General features: G+C 41.5%; 1 protein-coding gene across 1 annotated transcript in view; it reads right to left on the bottom strand.

Moving 5' to 3' along the window:
- Positions 1-19448, bottom strand: part of LOC145440848 (cell division cycle-associated protein 7-like) — a 346780-nt gene that overhangs the window by 31577 nt on the left and 295755 nt on the right. The gene's annotated exons all lie outside the window — the stretch shown is intronic.

Consider the following 19448-nt stretch of genomic DNA (forward strand, 5'->3'; position numbering starts at 1 on the left):
AGTTACTGATGCCACTGCAATTTCAGCTGTAAACAGGGTTGTCATATTTAAGATAACAATTAAGCAACATCTTTCCAGTGTACTGATAATTACAACTTCAATACCGCGAATGCTATCAAGATACCGGCGAGTACTATGTTTCGACATGTACCGCCTTGTAATTTAGATATTTGCTGCTTTGGCTCATTTACAATGTGTCTTGAGTGTACAAGACCGGATGCGTTCGCGTTGCTATGGTATGGCCACAATATAAATATGTAGATGTTACTGGCGTAGCCTACGTTTACCGGAGGGGGGGGCATGGCGCGATACTTTCCTTTAAACAGGGGTTCTTAAAGTATGGGCCGCGTCGGGCATAATTTTGGGTCGCGACAGCACCAGAGATAGTTTTCAATATGTATGTAATATTTGTTAAAATTTCTTGCAACAATAATATATCTATTCGCGTGATATCCTGTGGATAGGCTGTACATATCCCAGGTCATTGTGTTGGGTACTGTAGCCAATAAGCGAGACGCGTATAGTAAAGTTATTACTACAATAGCTTCATTAGGAAAATGCACCGACTTTTGCGTTACACAAATTGGTTCGAATTCATGTAAATAATTTTTCGAGATTGGTTTCTCTGGAAAACACCGTCGAAGACCGTTGGGATGCTTTAATGTAGGGGTGTGCAACGAGCGGGTGCAGGAAAATGATATGAAGATATGAGGTTTTGACTAACATGCGGCTGGGCAATGTGTGGTGCCAAAAATATCGGCGTCTATTAAACCTTGGTCGAAATTGACTGTGACCGTCGTTGGTTGTCCAAAATCTTCGAAATCGAGATGCCGAAATGGTGGGCAACGAATTGTCCCGTTCTTACAATTTGAGTTAGCAGTAGTACAAATGCGACTCGCAGAGGAAATTAATGAACCCCGATTTGAAATCGCATGCGCCAAACATGTTTTCGTAGAGCTGCGCTGCATATAACGGCTGTCGTTATCTCATACATTCCCACCGAAGACGTATCGCAATAACATTAAAAGTGAATTATTTTTCATGTGTGAGGCTTGGGTCGCGAGATGCCATTAAAACTCAGATCTGGGTCTCGGCTGAAAGTTCAAGAACCACTGCTTTAATAGTATGCTATTTCTGCACATATTGTATGCTTCAGATTAAGATATCATGTATAATTTTGTGTTCCAGTATTCACAGCCGGTTTCCAAAGTAAATCTATTATTCCTATGTAGGTATAGTAGGTACAGGACACTGTTCCATTATTTCCGCCGGGGTTTGTTTAGTCAAATACCCACTCACAAGTTGGATACTTCTCCGTACGCTGATCTAGTTTGGCTGATATAAATTTATGTTCTCCCGATAGTGGCTATCCTTCATATTTCCATTTATGTCAGTCATAGAGACCATCCTTAGGGAGGTTTCATATAAAATAATATATTGTTATCCTGGGGCTGAATGAAAATGATTCCAGAAGGGATTGCTCGGAAACAGTTCTCGCAATGCCACAAAATATAAAAATTCACTCTTATTTAGCCTAGTAATGACAGCAGGGATATCCACATATCTATATCCCTGTAATGACGGTATAATTAGGACAATCTAGTAAAATTCCCATAAAGGCGGCGGGTTTGGCATTATTGACATTGTTGTTGTACTGAACGATATCAATAATGTCTCACGAAACGCAATAGTGACATAACATTCAATGAACTGACCGATATATTAGGTCTCCACCCATGCAGTTTCAATCACCATAGACGGGCATGCTTAAGATAACTCAACATTGTTGGGAATAACCCGACCCAAGTGCTTTTAACTCGATTTAACAGATGTTACTACAGCCCTGAAACGCGTCAAAACGGGACTCAGCTATCTAACGCAACCGATCGGGGGAATTGTTGGTAATGTTGTGAAAGTCACATCATACAAACTGATCAAGTTTGTTTTGATTCAACGTTACGTCATGGTTTCTTTACACAGCACTCACATCTTGAGGACGTCGTTCGCATTATACGCAGTTTCGCATAGATGTATCGATACTGCACGAACCGGCGTACTTATCATTTTGCAACACCTTCTTCGAAAGGAGATTGTTTTTGTTTGTGATTGCATTTGAACTGAAGGAAGACATGTCGATTTCTGCGCCCAGTATGGACATGTACAATCCAGGGGATGCTGTTGTCAAAACTTCATAACAGTTGGTCAGTCACGCGAGGAATCGCTCTGAATTCAGAGGCCTATATATGGTGCTCATTTACTCTCCTATTCCCCACGATAATATACGTGCATAGGGTGACTTCATAAGTATCGATCAGAGCATTGCATCGTCGTGTAGCACTTTGCGGCTGTCCGCATTGTATCCCATTATCTTCATTGTGTCATGATCACATGGTGGTATTACTGCTCCGACAATAGTAGATTGCGTCATACGTTCCGTAAAACTGAGTAAAAAGAACGCTTTTCGCCCCAAATTGAGTCTATTGATTACAGGTTTACTTCCACAAACAACGTCACCACAGATGTGTCAGCGTTCAATGTAGAGCTGCAAAAGTTTACAACGTATATTTTCAACTTCATCGATCCAGATTGCAATAGTAACGTCACGAAAAAGTGTGCGCTAATGAAAAAGATTAGCTAATGCGTTGAAAAATGGTTGTAGTTAACGACGTTGTCTCATAGCTAATTACTAAGGGCGTTAGGTCATTGGATCAGGGTGGGGCGGGGTGAGGGATTGGCCGAACGGGCTGGAAGTCCCTGCTTCGTTCCGAATTATAACTAAATGTGCTGTACAGTGTCTTCACCATCAACCAGAGCTTCACGTGTTAGAGAGTCGTGCGATGATACGAGTGTAAAATCTTAATAAATTCACGCACGGGCATATTACAGATAATGATAACGATTGAAACTCCGCATTCCATAAACAAGCATCCAACCGAGGTATGTTATCTGGTGATCACACGCTGCAGTATCGGTTAGCGTCCTAACAAGAAATGCGCTCCTTATTGCACAACATGTTCCAACCTCGAGTATGGTTTACCATCCCAAATAATATGATTGCGTTAGCAATCGAGACCTGATGCGTAAACCAATAATAATGTACACCACGCTGGATTGGGATTTTGCATTCCAACCGGACGGACGTCCTGCGAGTTTGTTTTTCTGCAAAGAAGGATTGCTTCCTTACTGTGCAAACTTCCAATACCTAACGCAATGGCGCAGCAACTATGTTAACAAGGTTAACAACCAGAGATTTCAAACTGCAGAATGGTCCGGTCAGTACTCTAATTTACCGAGATAATTGAGAAAGAACCTTATTAATGAAAAAATGTTCAAGGTTGCAAATAGTCCAACCACATAATTACATAGTTCGACGTATATACAATAGCTATTTACTCCGGTACTTACATCAATAGTAGGGTTACCATATTTTGGAAATCTGAAAAGAATACACCTTTTCAAAATTTTCAAACTTGCAAAACCGGAGGAAAATCTTGAAAAAATGGTCAATTTTTCCCAAATCGCGGTCGGTTGACTAAAAAAAAAAAACTTTCTCGCTTAGCGCCCAAAATACAGTTTTTCCTTTCACATTATCAGGCGGTTGACTAAAAAAATATCAACTTTCCGGATCTGCTCCCAAAATACCGTCAGAGCGTTACCTCGGTGCTAATTTACGGTATTTCAGTCGAATTTGGCCGTAAATGTGACCAATATTCTCAAAAAAGAGGACAATTGGGCGTCCTCCGAGGACACTTTCAAAAAAGTCAAAAAAGAAGACAAATACTCTTAAAAGAGTAGGCCTAGGTATGGTAACCCCAATAAATAGGTGACTTTACTGTAGCGACCCAGATTTCTGACTTCTATAGTTATGAGGTCGCCTGCCGAATTCTATTTTATATGTTACTACATTGCCACGTTGGGATCTGTCTATATTTCTCACTAACGAAATATTTCCAACCCGACAGAGTCGATACAGTATGTATACTTGAAGAGGAGTATACTGTGCATAGAATATGGCCTAGTCTATTCAGAAACGTGTGTCCTATAGGCTTTATCGGTCAGTTGGTATAATTTGTTGTTTATACCGAACAAAGTCTACTTTTCGGGGTTATGGGCAATGCTGCTTCGGCAATGGCATACTTTGGCATCAAAGTCGTTTATCAAAGCTCAGTATCAAGACACTGCTAGACATTAATTGTGAGAACTTTATGCAATAACTGGAACTATTAATGTGTTGTCCTGCGATATCGCATGTATGTCAACGGCGAAAAGTTTGAAAATTATTGAAGCTGCGCAGCCGACAAACGCAGGTACTTTTGTAGACGGGAATTTCCCGATCACCAGCTGCTCGAAGAATTCCTGGAATCCGCCAACGGAATGGAACGCTGTTGTGGTGCGGGAAATAATTTGCGCGCTGTTACGTAAATATCGCTGGAGTAAACAACAATATCCATTTCTCTGTTACGAGTAATTTCCCTTCTATAAGTAGACAACAAAAAGGTGGGTGGCGAGTTGTTCGTCGTGTAGTAGCACGCGCAACAGTCACCTGCTGCGTGATTATCGAGTGCCGTTAATATTACGACGACCCTTCCAGTGTCGCAATAGAGCAATGAATTGATGCGGCCGGGGTCGATCTTGATCAAATTAGTAGTTTTATGCCCTATGTCGAATTCAACGTAACGTACAACCGACGGTCCCACTGTACTGAGAAGTCTTATTTGTTACATTTTTACATTTTACCGAACTTTCAACAATGTCACTGGTTCCGAACGTGGGCGATATCGCCCCCCCCCAGTGATGTTGAGAAACAAGGGGGCGAAAATACCAAAGGGGGCGACTGGGGACGGGGGCGATAGGGCGCGAAGATGTTGGAATATCAAGTGGTATATATCAAATTAACACGATAAAAATGCGCGTGAAGACTACTTATTCTGAATATGACGCGATGAAAGTATACTCAACGGAAAGTAGACGCGGAAACCGGTTTGCCAACCACCTACCACCTCGGAAAATGGCCTCTTTTGTGGTAAATTCTCCAGCGATCAGAGTTAGGTGAATACATTTCCCGATTATTATGTGTCCTCATTTTCGGAGCCATATTTATGGGGGGGGGGGGGGGGGGCGAAAATATGTGTCGAGATTGATAAGGAGGTCATGAGTCGAAAAAGGTTGGGAATCACTGAACTAGGCGCATAACAACCGAGTAGCAATTCAGAACCAAATGATATGGGCGTGACGAGAATGGGGTATTGAGTTATTAATGTTGTATAAATCCGACGACTCTTATCTGTTTTGTGATGTCTCACGTGACTCAGATAATATAATTTTGATTATTTGTAAAAAAATCATTTCACCAGTAATCTTTTAGATAAGTGATACAGTGATCCAGAAGTGTTGAACTGTCGACGATTTCGAGAATTCAGACCATTCCATATCGTATGCATCGACTATATCTGGTGACTGTCGTCGCAAGGATCATAATACAAGCTTTTCTATAGTATTTACACACAATATACATATTATACATATTTCGAAAAAAATTAATGACATTTGTGTAAAACACGGCTTAAACCATGCTATAAACAAATTCTTTCAAAATACGTCTTGCAACCCTAGACACAAGTCATTCCTTATATTGCTCCACTAAGAAGGTTGGATTTCCAAGTAAAGCAACGGCTTCAAAACATATTTCACCTGTGAATCTTAGCTGTAAATCCGATTTAGTGATAAGTTCAAGTATTGGCTGGCTGTCATAAAAATTTATGGAGTTTAGGGGCGATATAAAGGGATCAGTCTGTATATATTGAAATCAGAATATAAGCCAAGATGGCAAAAAATACTTATTGCTACCATAATTCGAGCGTGCATATTCGCTATGCAAACAAGTATTCATTACCAATAAGGGTTTGACTATATCCCAAAGTGACAATTAATTTAATAATGTAGTACTTCCGACAATTTCATTATTTTTTATTGGCGTTAATTATATCACTCTCGAAGGCTTACTGAGATTTGTGTCACCCTGACGTTGCTCGTTATGTAAGGAGATGCAGCTTGCAAGATGTTAAACAGATAACACACATAATGATATGTCTATGCATGGTTCATTCGAACAGCAGTGCTTTGGAGACAATTCAATGAAATCACCTCTTTAAAACAATTTCTATTGCTCGTTTTTTCGCACGAGTAAACAGTAAGCACTCATGATACTACTTATTAACTTGATTCCGCTCACCTGCGCTTAATATATAAATTACTGTGTAAAAGCAAATGCTTCAATTTGTGATCGAGTTAACATGATCAAATTAATAATGATCTGTGCCCATCAATTTAATTCTGTTGATTTGTTCGTAGTTAATTTGAATATATGGGGTCGACGTTGATTCGTGAGATGGAGTTGAGACCACGTGAGTAGAACTTCGATAAAACGTAGCCCAAGCCAGATTCGAATTAACGATCAAGTCAACTCAACGATCAGCTCAATGGTATCATCCCGTTTTACTGTATTACCCCAAGCTTTTCGCCAACTTGTTACAAGAGGGCCACGCACATTACGTGTTTATTAGGGATGGTGTAAACGTGAGGTTCGCGTTAGCGTTCTGTGTGTGAACCTAAGAAATCTAGAGGTTCCCGTTCACAAACGAACCTCGGAAGGTTCTGCACTGCGAACCTTTTTCATATATTACAATTTTCGCTTCATTATTACATCTTCGATGGAAATTTATTGCATTTCAACTGCGGGTCACTCTATGCATGGCGCTGGCAGCATAAAATAAAATCAACACTAAATAAGCATGCACCTTGACCATCTCAAAAATCTTATTTGCTCCGTTACAAAAGTTTGCTCGAAATATCCAGCTTTCCGTTTGTGAATATTTAGCGACTCTCTGCTGTGAACTACACTACATGTAGTCAGCGAATGATGCTTTTGCAGCCAATCAACGGAATTGATATCGTTGTCTGATGTAAAAAATCTTGCAGGCGTACGGGATCAATCTTGATTTGATATGTTTATTGTATCATAAAAACAAAATCGGGGCGATTGGGGTGTTGGCTGCTGTATAACTTGTTAATGGGGTAATATCGGTAGCAAGTATACAATCCCGTTTTACACCAGTAGTTCCCAATGTGGGCGATATCTACCCCAGGGAGCGATTTTGGGAAACAAGGGGGCGATATTACCAAAGGGGACGACTGGGGGCGATGGGGGGGGGGCGAAAATATTAGAATGTCCTGTGAGGTACCGTAATTTCCGTGTATAATACGTCCCCATGTATAGTAGCCTACGCACCCTGAAAATGGCATGTAGATTCTGGGAAAAGCCTTTACCCGTGTAGAAAAGGTGTAACAATTATAGTCACCAGCCGTCACTGTTTCCAGATAGGTCTAGCTTAGTGCAAATCTTCCGTAGGCCTACTGCCATTGTCACATTTACACGTGCAGTGCTTGAAATTGTTACGTGATACGTTTCCAAATCTCTAATTCGTAAAACAAGACTAGTGCTTGCCAATCATCATCACCCAGGCCATAAATGATGAACCGGCGGGCATGTCAAAAAAAAGAGAACGGCCATTCTGTTTATGTGAGTCCTGAAGTTTTGGCAGTAATGAAGTCAGTCTTCCTCGTGTTTTCTCTAATTTAAAAAATACACATTATAGCTCATCGACCATTTTGCAAATTATTGCTGCTTCGCGGACCCCCTGAAAATGCTTTCGTGGACCGCCGGTTGAGAACCAGACGTATAATGTATATGTTTACCAAAGTTGAATTACGACGACGAATAATGATCATTGACCGTCACCGTGATGACAATATTTACAATTTAGCTCGCTGAATTCAATGTAGAAAACAATTATTACGCCACACAATATAGTTAAAATTTCTGACTCGACCCCAAACGTCTTGTCTGCTTTTTATTTGACTCGCGGGAAAAAATAATCGCCTACGCCTGATTTAGGCCAGCCATTATATCTTGCGCACATATGGCCTGCGTTGTAGATGCGATTGTTCAGGCCTGTTGTCGACGCGGTAAATTAGCAAGGATTGCGTGCGCGTGCAGCAATCGACAAATTAGCGAGGATTGCGCGTGTACAAATCACTGAGCTAATTTCTATCGTGCACAAATACCCACGGGTATCTAGATATCCCTGACAAATAGCAAACCGACTCAGCAGGAGATCGCGTGCTGAGCAGAATCTCGCAATTGGCAACACGCTTCTCGCTAATTGGATGAGCCCAACACTGAAAATACGAATTACTGGGCAGGACACAGACTGCGATGTGGGATTGGCAATAAACATGATGAAAGGTGTGATTTTAGGACAAAAAATCGGTAATATTTTGTGCATTATTCATGGACAATGACGGTATGTTTAATTAACACTGCAAATAAATGCACGTGAAGAAGGCCTATTCTGCATGTGACGCGAAAGTTGACTAATAAAAGGCCAACTCAAAGGAAAGTAGACGCGGATGTCGGTTTTCCGAGCCCCTAATCGGAAAAATGACCGGTTTTAGAAAATTCAACAGCGATCACGGTTGATTGAATAAATCTCCCGCATGTAGACATGTCCTCTTTTACGAATCCGTAAATATTGGGGGGGGGCGAAAATTTGTGTCGAGCATATACGTCTCTGTAGAGACCGGAGCTTAGTTCAAATAATCTTCCGAGCATGAACTAGGACTCGATGAATGAGTTCCAGATAAGGTATTTAAAAAATGTCTCTTGATCATATGCTTAAAATCAAGTTAGGCTTAAAAACACGGTCGCGAGAGTTTGTTCACTACGCGTTGAATGCGCCTATTCTCCATGTAGGTGTAAAGTGAGTGGGTAACAGCATGCAGTGGGGTGGCGAGATAGCGTAGTGGTATATAGTCCACAGTTACAACACCAATGGGTTGTAGGTTCGAGTCCGACCGGGGTCTACTCAAGAATTCCTACCTAAGTGTTTGACGTATATCTAGGCTCCTCTTCGCCACGTATTCCGCGTGAGCGGTCTCTTGTAAAGCCTAGAAGTGGGCCGTGCTAAAAGTCGACAGATACCGAATCACAATGAAGAATATCGGTCTGGTGTAAAACGACCAATGAACAACAACCACAACAGCAGCAACGTATGAAGAACATTGAATGATTCGTGACTCGGACACAAATTTTTGATTCAATCTTCATGTCCTCAAATAACCTACTTTGCTACTCCGCGAGATCAAAACTGATCTTTTATTTACTGGATTCCATTTACGTCTACGTTTTCGAATGATGTTAATTTCATCAGAATACACGACTTATGAAATGAAGGTAGATCAAGCAACGATGGTAAGACTAGAAATTCCGTGCACGGAGTCACAAGGTAAAATATCTGCATGCCTAACAGTCTGTTCGCGACGAGGAAACCACGAAACGTAGTTTCATGCATCCGCATGACGGCACTATGGATCATATTCAAGTAACTCCAACAACAACACGTAGCTGGGTGGTGTCGTTTCAAGGAAGCGATACGTAGAAAATACAACAGTCCCTTTAAAATGTACCCGTTCAGTATTCACTTACGCCGCCAAAAGCATCAGCTGCAACACCAATATGTAGAGGATTCGAGTCTGACCGAGATCGACTCCAAATTCCTTTCCCAAATGTTCGAGGTTTATCTATGCTCCTCCTCACCATCTGATTCCCGTAAGCGTTGTTCGACAGCCTAGACGTGGAGTAAATGACCATTGCAGTCGACATGAATACCGCAAACAACAACAAAATAGACATATCTATTTAGCAAATTCATGACCCCCATCGCACTACACAGCATTATTCAAAGAGTTGCTTTGGCGAACATAATTAATCTCACAAGTGCCGACGCAGTCTTCGCATTAAAGCTGAATATGTTTGGCGTCAGTACATATATTCGAGCTTCGGTGCCGATCCTCATTTTCGTGTAATTGCGCCAATATATTTTAAACAGTCATGATTTGTGGCGCGAGACATTGTCACGTGACGATATCTTCTTGTCCAATATTCGCGTCTTCGGTATAGCCCACCAACAAGACATGGCCATGAATCATTTAAAATGCATTTAGCTTTTGCCCGTAAACAGAAATGTGAATCAAAGTAGAACCAATGAACACAAAAGTTTGTTAGCAAAAACGTTGACGGATAGTATCTCATTAATTTAATAAACAGTGACTTATTGGTGTCGGTAAGATCAATGCACAAGATCACGTCCGGTTTGCAAGTATCGTTTTGTTATACTGGTAATCATGTAAGAGTGTGGTTGTGAAAACGTCTGAGTTTCAAAATACTTATATTGCAGAGCACCATAAACCGACTTCCGTGAACAGACTGTTTCCTGTTATGCACGCTCGCAGTAATCGCGCCGCACAGTTTTGAACCCTCTCAGACACGCAAATTCCAGTAGGTGGCCTTGCGGGATACTTACCAAACCGAAAATGGAGCGCGCCGCGCGAAACGCGAGCCACTTATGACTAATCATCAAATTTCGGTCCCATTCCCACCCACCAAACGCAGATACTCAAGCGCGAGCACTCCACATTTTCGTTCGTGTTGTAGCAACAAAGTCTGGTACCGTAAGGATGTGAAATTATGATGGTTTATGACGGGGCGTCTGCACATATTTCGTGACTTTCCCCCATATATCACAAAAGGTTTCGCTAATGAGTACACAACAGTATTTTACTTCGTAAAGCAATTACAATGGTTTACGACTAGCCCCCTTACATATTTCGTAGCTCATTCACATATTTCACAAAGTTTACGCAAACAAACTCATAATGTACTTGATTAACCAATGATAATGAGAATTGCAGCTTGAGTCACGAAACAATAGGAAACATGTACATCAAGTTATCGTAATCTCACTGTCCCGCATGCGTTTTGTACACGTGTATTCCGCTGGGCCGCTGTGATAATGTTTGCGTTTCTGGTAGGAACAGAAGAATTAGACGATACTTATCGATCGACCGGTATGTGTACAGGTAAAACAAAATAGCTTTCGAAAATCGCTGGAATCGAAACCATTCCACAGGATTTCTTCACGGTAAATTTGTTGCATACTGACTAATTCGATATTTACACAACGCTCCCCCGTCAACTAAAACTGTTATACAGCGCGAGCCGTCACAGACCTTCTTCGACTCGTTTGTTATCGCGTCGACTTCGGACTCGTGTTTATCTCGGGGGCCGGGGTGAGAGGTGAAGCGTTTAGTTTCGCATCGTGCCCGCGTTGGAATACTTGGCGGCTTCTGGATCGCTCTAAATTGGGTTCGTAGCGTCTTCGTCATAATTTTCGCCTTCAAGTAGCTCAAGGAATTTTCTGGTTCGAGGGAGCCGAGGCTTTTGCTCTGGCTGCACGCCACATAGAATGCCCATGACTCAGTTGGTGAACATACCGGAGCTTATCGGCGTTGCACGATATCGTAGCATGCTGCAAAAGCGGCACAATTGCACAGTATTGCGACAGAGTCACTGCATTCCCGCCACCGAAAATACAATGTAGCTGGCGTGTGCCGAATGCCGATATCTGTAATTCACGCAAGGGCGTTGCCTCACACTTCGACAGTACAAAATCCTCACCCCACGCAGAAAAGATATGAGTCAACCGACGTAGAGTAATGCCTAGCATTCCTGAGATTAGGAGCCGGCGAAAAGTAGTATGCAAATCGCAGGGACACCCGGGGTCTCCTGTAATAGAAGTAACGCGTTGATTCAGGCAGTACGCTTACCGTACGTATTCTTCACGTGCTCTAATATAATTTCGAATGTAATACTTCATTAATGAATAATCATTATACGGCAACAATTGTTGCGCAAAGCACCGGCGTGGCAATCGCGTCTACAAGCGTAAACTCGCTCACGGTATTGACAGTCGGAAGGTGGCAGATATGCGTCGCTAAATTGAAACTCACCTCTGTTTTGTGCGCCTGGCCTAGGCCAACTCGCGGAAAATACATTCACCTCCAAATACGAATTGGAAACTCACACAACACTAAGCAGCACTAAGATGGTGTTCTGTTCGTCCAGTTTCATTATCAGAATTGCTTGGAATGATTCTGATTACTTAGCGTAACCTTGGATTTGTTAGTATTAATCAATCACAACTCGAAGTCGTAATTATGGACCGACATTACGAGCATTAGAAACCTTGTGGTGCGTTCAGTCGATGTTTCCTATTCCAGCGGAAGAGATCTATATGAGCAATTCATAGTGTTTTCATGCGGATTTCAATTCGTTGTTATCTGACAGAAATTCGCTTTTGACAAACTGATCCCAAATAGATAACATCAACAACCTTTGGTGCTACAAATGTCAGTACAACATGACCAAAAACCATATCAATTCAACTGACACGAATATGAACACATCCACGAAGATCAGAGATACGCATACATCAACCCAAGTAGTCACACAGTCATCAAGTTATGCAAACAATGTGACACCTTTTTGCGGTAGACAAAGTCCTAATCCAAGGGTCAACGGACCATTATCAACCCAATCTTAGTCGTAACGGGTTATGAGTGCGACACCCGCCCATTAACATGCATACAGACCTATCCACCTAATTAGTAACCTGATTCGATGGTTTCCTGGGGAATGTAAATTGCCGTCTTTACAGGACATTGTTACAGAGACTGTTCACTAGAATATATGTGCACGTACAGTAGCGGTATCGCAGGTAATTGCATCCAACTATATTTCATGTCCTCGGCACTATAACACCTCGTATACCGCCCATGCGATGAAAGCTTAGTCACTGTTCGACTGCGATGCGTTATCTCAGCAACGTCAGCATTTACTCGCGATAAAAGATTGAGGTTTCAGCGCAGTGTAAACATTTTACGCAAGCGGGTACAACTGATTGATGACCCCGCCAGATACGTTGCCACTGATCCCGGAGATATTGAAGCCTATCGCTGTGTAATCTTATAATGCTCGAGTACATGCAATGCACACATCCGCGCGGGTTTGGGAAGGAAACCTGATTTGTACGATAACCATAGCAAAAAATGTCTGCGGAGTTTTATTTGTTAGCTATCCGATTACCCGTATTATCCGTTTACACTTTTTCTGCCTTTCAGCACGACTCGCACCTTATATGTGCACTCTCCCTTCAAATATTTGGTTCCATGGGGGTTAAATCTTCATTGTCGGCAATTTGAGTCTTTAGGGTCACGCTTGATCCTCATCCCCCAGCCCATAGCTATATATAGGCTATATCTATAAATTCTGTAACAGTTAAATACCATATAAATTAGTCAGACAAATCCTTAATATCGACTCTAGGCGTGGCGTGCACTAGAGTCTTCGACTAAACGCCGTGAACCTGTGGGGGTGCATACGAATCAAAGTAGGCAAAAGTTGTTTTTATAAATTCACCGGGATTCGCAATTGACATTCGCGTGTGTCCTCGCACCTGCGCCCACGGTTAGATATGGGTGTGTTGAGCATAATCCGGGTGGAGTAATATGGACTCGGCCTCTTCAAGTCAAGCCAGCAATCAGCTCGCGTGCCAAAGGTAATTTAATCCCCTCATTGTTATGGATGAATCTTGAACTTGCGTTGCGTGAGTTATTCCATCAGATAAGAAAACACTGTGGGGTATTTTTGTATTCGATACGAAGCTGGCTGCGACATTCGTACGTCATAGCCTACAGCCAGGTGTTCGAAACGCACGTTACTTGCCGCTTGATGACAAATTTGTGTCAGCGCCACAATTCGCAATTTCCAGAAACACCCCGTACGGTTTTCCGGGCTAATAAAGCATTTGCGTGTAGGATGTGGCCCTCCCCCGTGACTCACACATTTAATCCACCCATCCGAGGTTAGCGTAACATCACGAAGGCATATATTCAAAGATCTATATAACTATAAAATTGCCGTAATCATATTACAAACACTTTTCTGCTGAAATTAGCGGTGTATTTCAAGACTTATTCGTTGGAAAAACAGTAGTGCAACCAATAATAGCTCGTCGTGTACCAAGGCACCGGAGTGTTCAAACCTAGGTACTGATAAATATATCCGTGCTTATCTTACGAAGTAAGGCTTCGAAGAACTTACGCCGGAATGCGTCTCATTTGGATGTAATCGCGGAAAATTAGAAGATTATTCGTCGCGGTATGGATATCAATACTTGAACGCACGCTTGCCGTATTAGTATGAACAATGAACATGAACAACGCATGAAAATCAGCGCACGGATATTACGTTGCAAGGTCGTCACCTTGCTAATTCTCATCGGACGTGTCATGTCTTCGAGGTGTTGTCGGAATTCCTTTTCGTAATCATCACGTCATTCGCAATCTGTAAACCCGTTTAAACGCCGTGTACGAAAATAGTCCTCCATTGTCGCCGATTGTGATGGAAATATGTTAGGAATGATTGATTATCCGCTGCTGCCGTGCTACCATGCCTGATTACGCGTCATTAGCTTATACGTGCCTATTGTAGTCATTGTTGCCGCAATACCGTGCCATTCTGTCTTCTATGTAAACCATGCGTAAGAGATACAAGATCTTCTTACCTGATCCCACATAATGCCACGACTGGAATATAGCCGGCAGGTTGTTGACAATTAACAGCATTGCCGCAAACGCCATCGAAAAATGCCACAACCCAAATACACTACAGTTCCGGAATGCTGGTTATGCAATAACGATGCTTGGATGGGGTTAATAATGTCCGCTACAGAGGGCAATGAATTCCTCGCGTAACCACACGAGTCTGCAGGCCGTTAGCTAAGGAGGACTTGACGAAAACACGCATACATTATATATTCGACTCATCGGTGTATTTCCGAGAAACCATCTGCATGGACTCGTTAATCGCGATACACGATATCACTATCGACGAGAAGTAGCCGCAAATCATGTGCGAACGGAACAAACGCGTGTGATCAGACACACGCGCCCGGTAGAGATGTAGATTCTTCGTTCTAGATTTTATCTCCATCAATTTTTTGCAAACGAGATTCACTCAAAGACGGTAACATCAGCTATAGTTTATTGCGTTGTGGTTTCAGTAATCGAAGATATCGATGCAAATAATAATGATTATAATCAACGCTATGCATCGCCGATAAAGGCGGAAATGCGTGACTTGCTATCCGAATCAGTGATCGACCAATTGTGTTGTATATTCCGTCGGCTATTGTCGCCTTGTTTGCGTTGTTTCAAGTGACGAAGGCTTACCGTCAAAGCAATCAGGTCTTACGAAAAGGATCGTTTCCGAAAAAAACGCTAACGTGGATGAAAACATGGTTTTGTGTGTTTCATTTCCTCTCTTAGACAATAGTACACTTCTGTCTGCTCGAGTGCGTGCGTAAGTGTATGTGTGTTTGTACGTATGTCATATGGTATTTGAATTTCTTTGGAACAATAACCTTGGAGTCTAGAAGCCATCTACAAGTATAGAACGTTTTCACGTAATATTATGGTGTGCAGTTTCCAGGGCGTAGTGTGGTATGGCATTGAAAGACGACTTTTCATATTACGTTCTAGACTCCTTCATTCCGTACCGTACTTACATTTTCCAAACTGCAGAAACATTCCTCCATACCTTATTTGATACATTTTCCCTACTTCCTAAGTTGCCCGATATTTCAAATGCAATATTATTGCGAATATGTGCGGAAATCTTGCTGTGTTTATTTTGAAATTATTTCGGGCGGAATTATGCATTTACACGGCCCTGCTGCATCAATTTAATATCTCAAATATCATTGTGTCAAATGCCCACAGTGGGGGCTATTGTTATAATCGAATATGGGACGTGCCTATACGCACGGTTTTCACTGGGAGTCAGGATATAAGCGAGGTAGGTTTGTCGCACGTGACATGCGAGAAATGATTTTCAAATTTAGGAAAGTTGACAGAAGCCTACGCTTAACCTCGAGAGTTGATAATAATTAAAATCTCCCACATTGTATTGCTCTTTGAGTGGTCGTTGCGCTACGTCCGACTTGATTATATTATGGATTAGAATATAAGTAAAGAATATTTTCCTCCGTATCCGCGCTCCACAATTTGAAATGGTCCCGTCAAAACTGAAGAAAAGTGGAAATATGATAGTAAAAATATTTGAAAAAAGCAAAAATAATTCCCTATTTCATAGTTCTTAGATTTCAATTCCAAATCATAGGCTACTTGCACGACATACTATACAGATTTTCACCTTCCATACCGAAATTTCGTTCCACGCCATACCATATTTAAAAACCATATCACACCAAGATAGGTCCTGAAGGGTGCTATCATGACGCTGTGATAGAACCAAGCCGGTATTGAATAAGATCAGTTGATGTATTTTATTTTTCAAATACCCGATACTGAGACAATTTTCAACCCGGAGCCCTGCAGGATAATCCAGGATACTTGATCCTGCCAGGCATGTAAGGTCACTCGGAAGCAGGCGATCATATAGATATTTCGCTTCTCGTACGATGTTGTACAGATTTCTTCGATCATGGTGTCGAACTCACGTTTGCGTCAACATAATCGGTGTAGCGGGATGAATGAACGCAATACGCAAATGCAGCGTTAATTAAATGCAGTTTGACCAATGAATACCGTAATTCAGAATGTATCATTTGTATATAGAAAGAAACATGAATTGCTGTTGTTCCGTTTTAATGTATTAACCTTCTATAACTAAGAATGTTTTCGAACTCACTTGACTATATCAGTGCAGAATCAATCGATTCAAGCGACAGAACATGATGTATCAATAAACATAACACGAAACACAAGTTAATAGCGTCAACTTCGGCGGACAATACATGCAACAGTCGCATTATTTTATTGGCATCGAACCATCGATTCTTGGAGGTTTGGAGATTATACTAGTGACTTGTTGGGTAGCGCAATACAAGTATATACTGCATTGAGGTCTATACATCCGGGAATATTAATGTGTGCGCTATTAATGTATTTTCACAGTCGCATATTTTAGCTTTTTCGGAATACACGAATAGTGTCGCTTGCCGCAGTTGTCTTGACATGCGTGTACCAGTCCATGTGATATAGTACAGGTAATTGAAGACTGAAGCTTATGATACGGGATTCTTCATACGGTAGGCAGGCCTACCTTCATATATTCTGAATTTGAATTTCGCGTATAAATTGCGCGCCCTGTGGCAGATCGCACTGAATTCCATGCAACTGAATGTGGAAATATTCCAGACCACTAATCAATCAACTATTCATTGTTTCTCAGTACAGAGCCCAGGAAATCTGACCCCCCTCTGACGGGTAATGTTGCCGGTTATTACGCAACCACACGAGAAGACCCTCGCGTGCCTAGTTCATTGCTTTGTAAACCCAGAATTGTGAGAAACATCCGCTTCACTAACTGGCGAGGCAACCAGGTAACGATAATGAAAACCACGCTATTATCTTATTCCACTTGTTGACCTTTGATCGGAATGGAATTATAGTCTTCACACGGGAATGAAAATGATGAAGCAAACTGATTGGACATCGAATGTAAAGGAGTTAGACAAGATCAGGTTCCACAAGTCGACACCCCATACTGATAAAAAGCACGCATCTAATCTTATGGTGACTACGCTGCAATTGTTAATCGTTAAGGTGTCAGGTGTTGATGAAATCGACGTGAACTATGCGAACATGCCATGGGCTTGTTTTCAGCGTTGAATAACCCTGTGACCCATATCATTAGCTGAGGCTGCGGACGTGCCAATTAACGTTTACTGGGTATTGCGGCATCGGCACGTTCTCTAGTGCGGATAGCTGGATGCGCGGTCACGAGATACCCGTGGAACGCTAACACCGATGCTTGACATGGATTCTACGATGATTTGCATGACCTGTATATACTCAGCGTCGATATAAGAACACGATGGGCATTTGCAATGTGTTGGACCATACACATTGCATATATCTTCGTCATATATTTACTTCACGTTGTGGGTTGCTATCCAGGGTTGTAATGACTCGAGTCATGACTCGACTCGAGTCAGACTCGAGTCACGATTTTTTTGTGACTCGACTTGACTCGAGTCATTTTCTTGAAATGGGAATATGACTCGACTCGACTCGAGTCAATATTTGGATTGACTCGACTTGTACTCGAGTCATTACGCATGACTCGACCCAAGTCATTGACTCGGCTTATTTTGTATGACTTGAAGATAAAGAAATTTACGAATCGTAATGGTTAGATCAATGCATCTGACGAATTCTGCCGACATCGCTATTTGTCACCACTGCTTTTGTTGCACTCGTCTGATATCAGATATGCCGCCGTAAAAAGAATAGACAATGATACATAGTAGCAATGCATATTGCATTGTACAAAATCTTCCAGTGAGAGGTAATAGATCCTCCGCAATCTAAGTACTGAAGACTTTTCAATTATATAAGCAAATAGTCGAAGCAAAGTTCAATTAGAGCCAATGAAATGACTCAGATGGTCAAGTACTTGGAAGAGACTGTAAGCTCATGTGTAGATTTGAAGGTGGTGATTCTTTGCATTTTGAGCGATTAGAAAGAATGAGAATCCAATGCTCTTCGGTGTGGTTCAAAGATGCTTGTCAATTCCTGCATCTAGTGCGCCAGTGGAACGTGTATTCAGTAGATGTGGATTTATTCTAAGGCCATGCCACTTTAACATATCCGAGGATCTCCTTTCCACTTTAGTATTTTTGAAGTGTAACTCATTGATTTGATCTGCTGTCTGTGAAAACACACAACACCCCCCCGTCCATTTGACGTTTTGTTAGGTATGCGCATTGTGCACGTGAGTAGCCTACTAATGAATGGCTAATGTTGTGTGATGTTTGTACAATAGGGCTGTTCAAAAATAACTTCTTTTTTATTCTATTTAGTCGCTTTGATAAAATTATTATGTTGCATAAAAAGAACACCGAATGTGGTTTAATTTTAAAAAGTAGAATCAATGATATGAGTGGGGAAATTTTGGATTTCAGAATAAATGGAGTATTTTTAGAGGCAAATTCTTTCAAAAATATAATAACATACTATAGTAGTAAGCCGACTATATTTTCATATCCAAAATATTCCACTCTAATAACTTCGCTTCTTCTTGTTGGAATTGAGCCAAATTTGCTGTGAATCATATTTTTACACAATCTTACAATATCATGAGGTAGCCGGTAAAATTCGAAAGTCTCTATTTGTAATTATTCCAAAATTTTATCTCATAGCATTGCTTTCTACAGGTTGGAATTGAGCCAAATTTAAGTACTTTTAGGCAATCTAACAATTTTAACAAGTAGTCTCCTTTTGAAGATTTTGTCCTTTTTTGAGAATTTTTGGTAAATGTAGGGCAAATTCGACTAAGATGCAGTAAATCAGCACTGAAGTAAAGCTCCAGCGGCTATTTCGGGAGCTGAGCAGGATAGTTGACCTTTTCTTTAGTCAACCACCTGATAGCGTAAAAGAAAAACTGTACCTCTACAGAAGCATGC

This window comes from Botryllus schlosseri, chromosome 6 (genome assembly GCF_051294905.1).
Source record: "Botryllus schlosseri isolate E-star chromosome 6, Bs_hap1, whole genome shotgun sequence".
Taxonomy (NCBI): domain Eukaryota; kingdom Metazoa; phylum Chordata; class Ascidiacea; order Stolidobranchia; family Styelidae; genus Botryllus; species Botryllus schlosseri.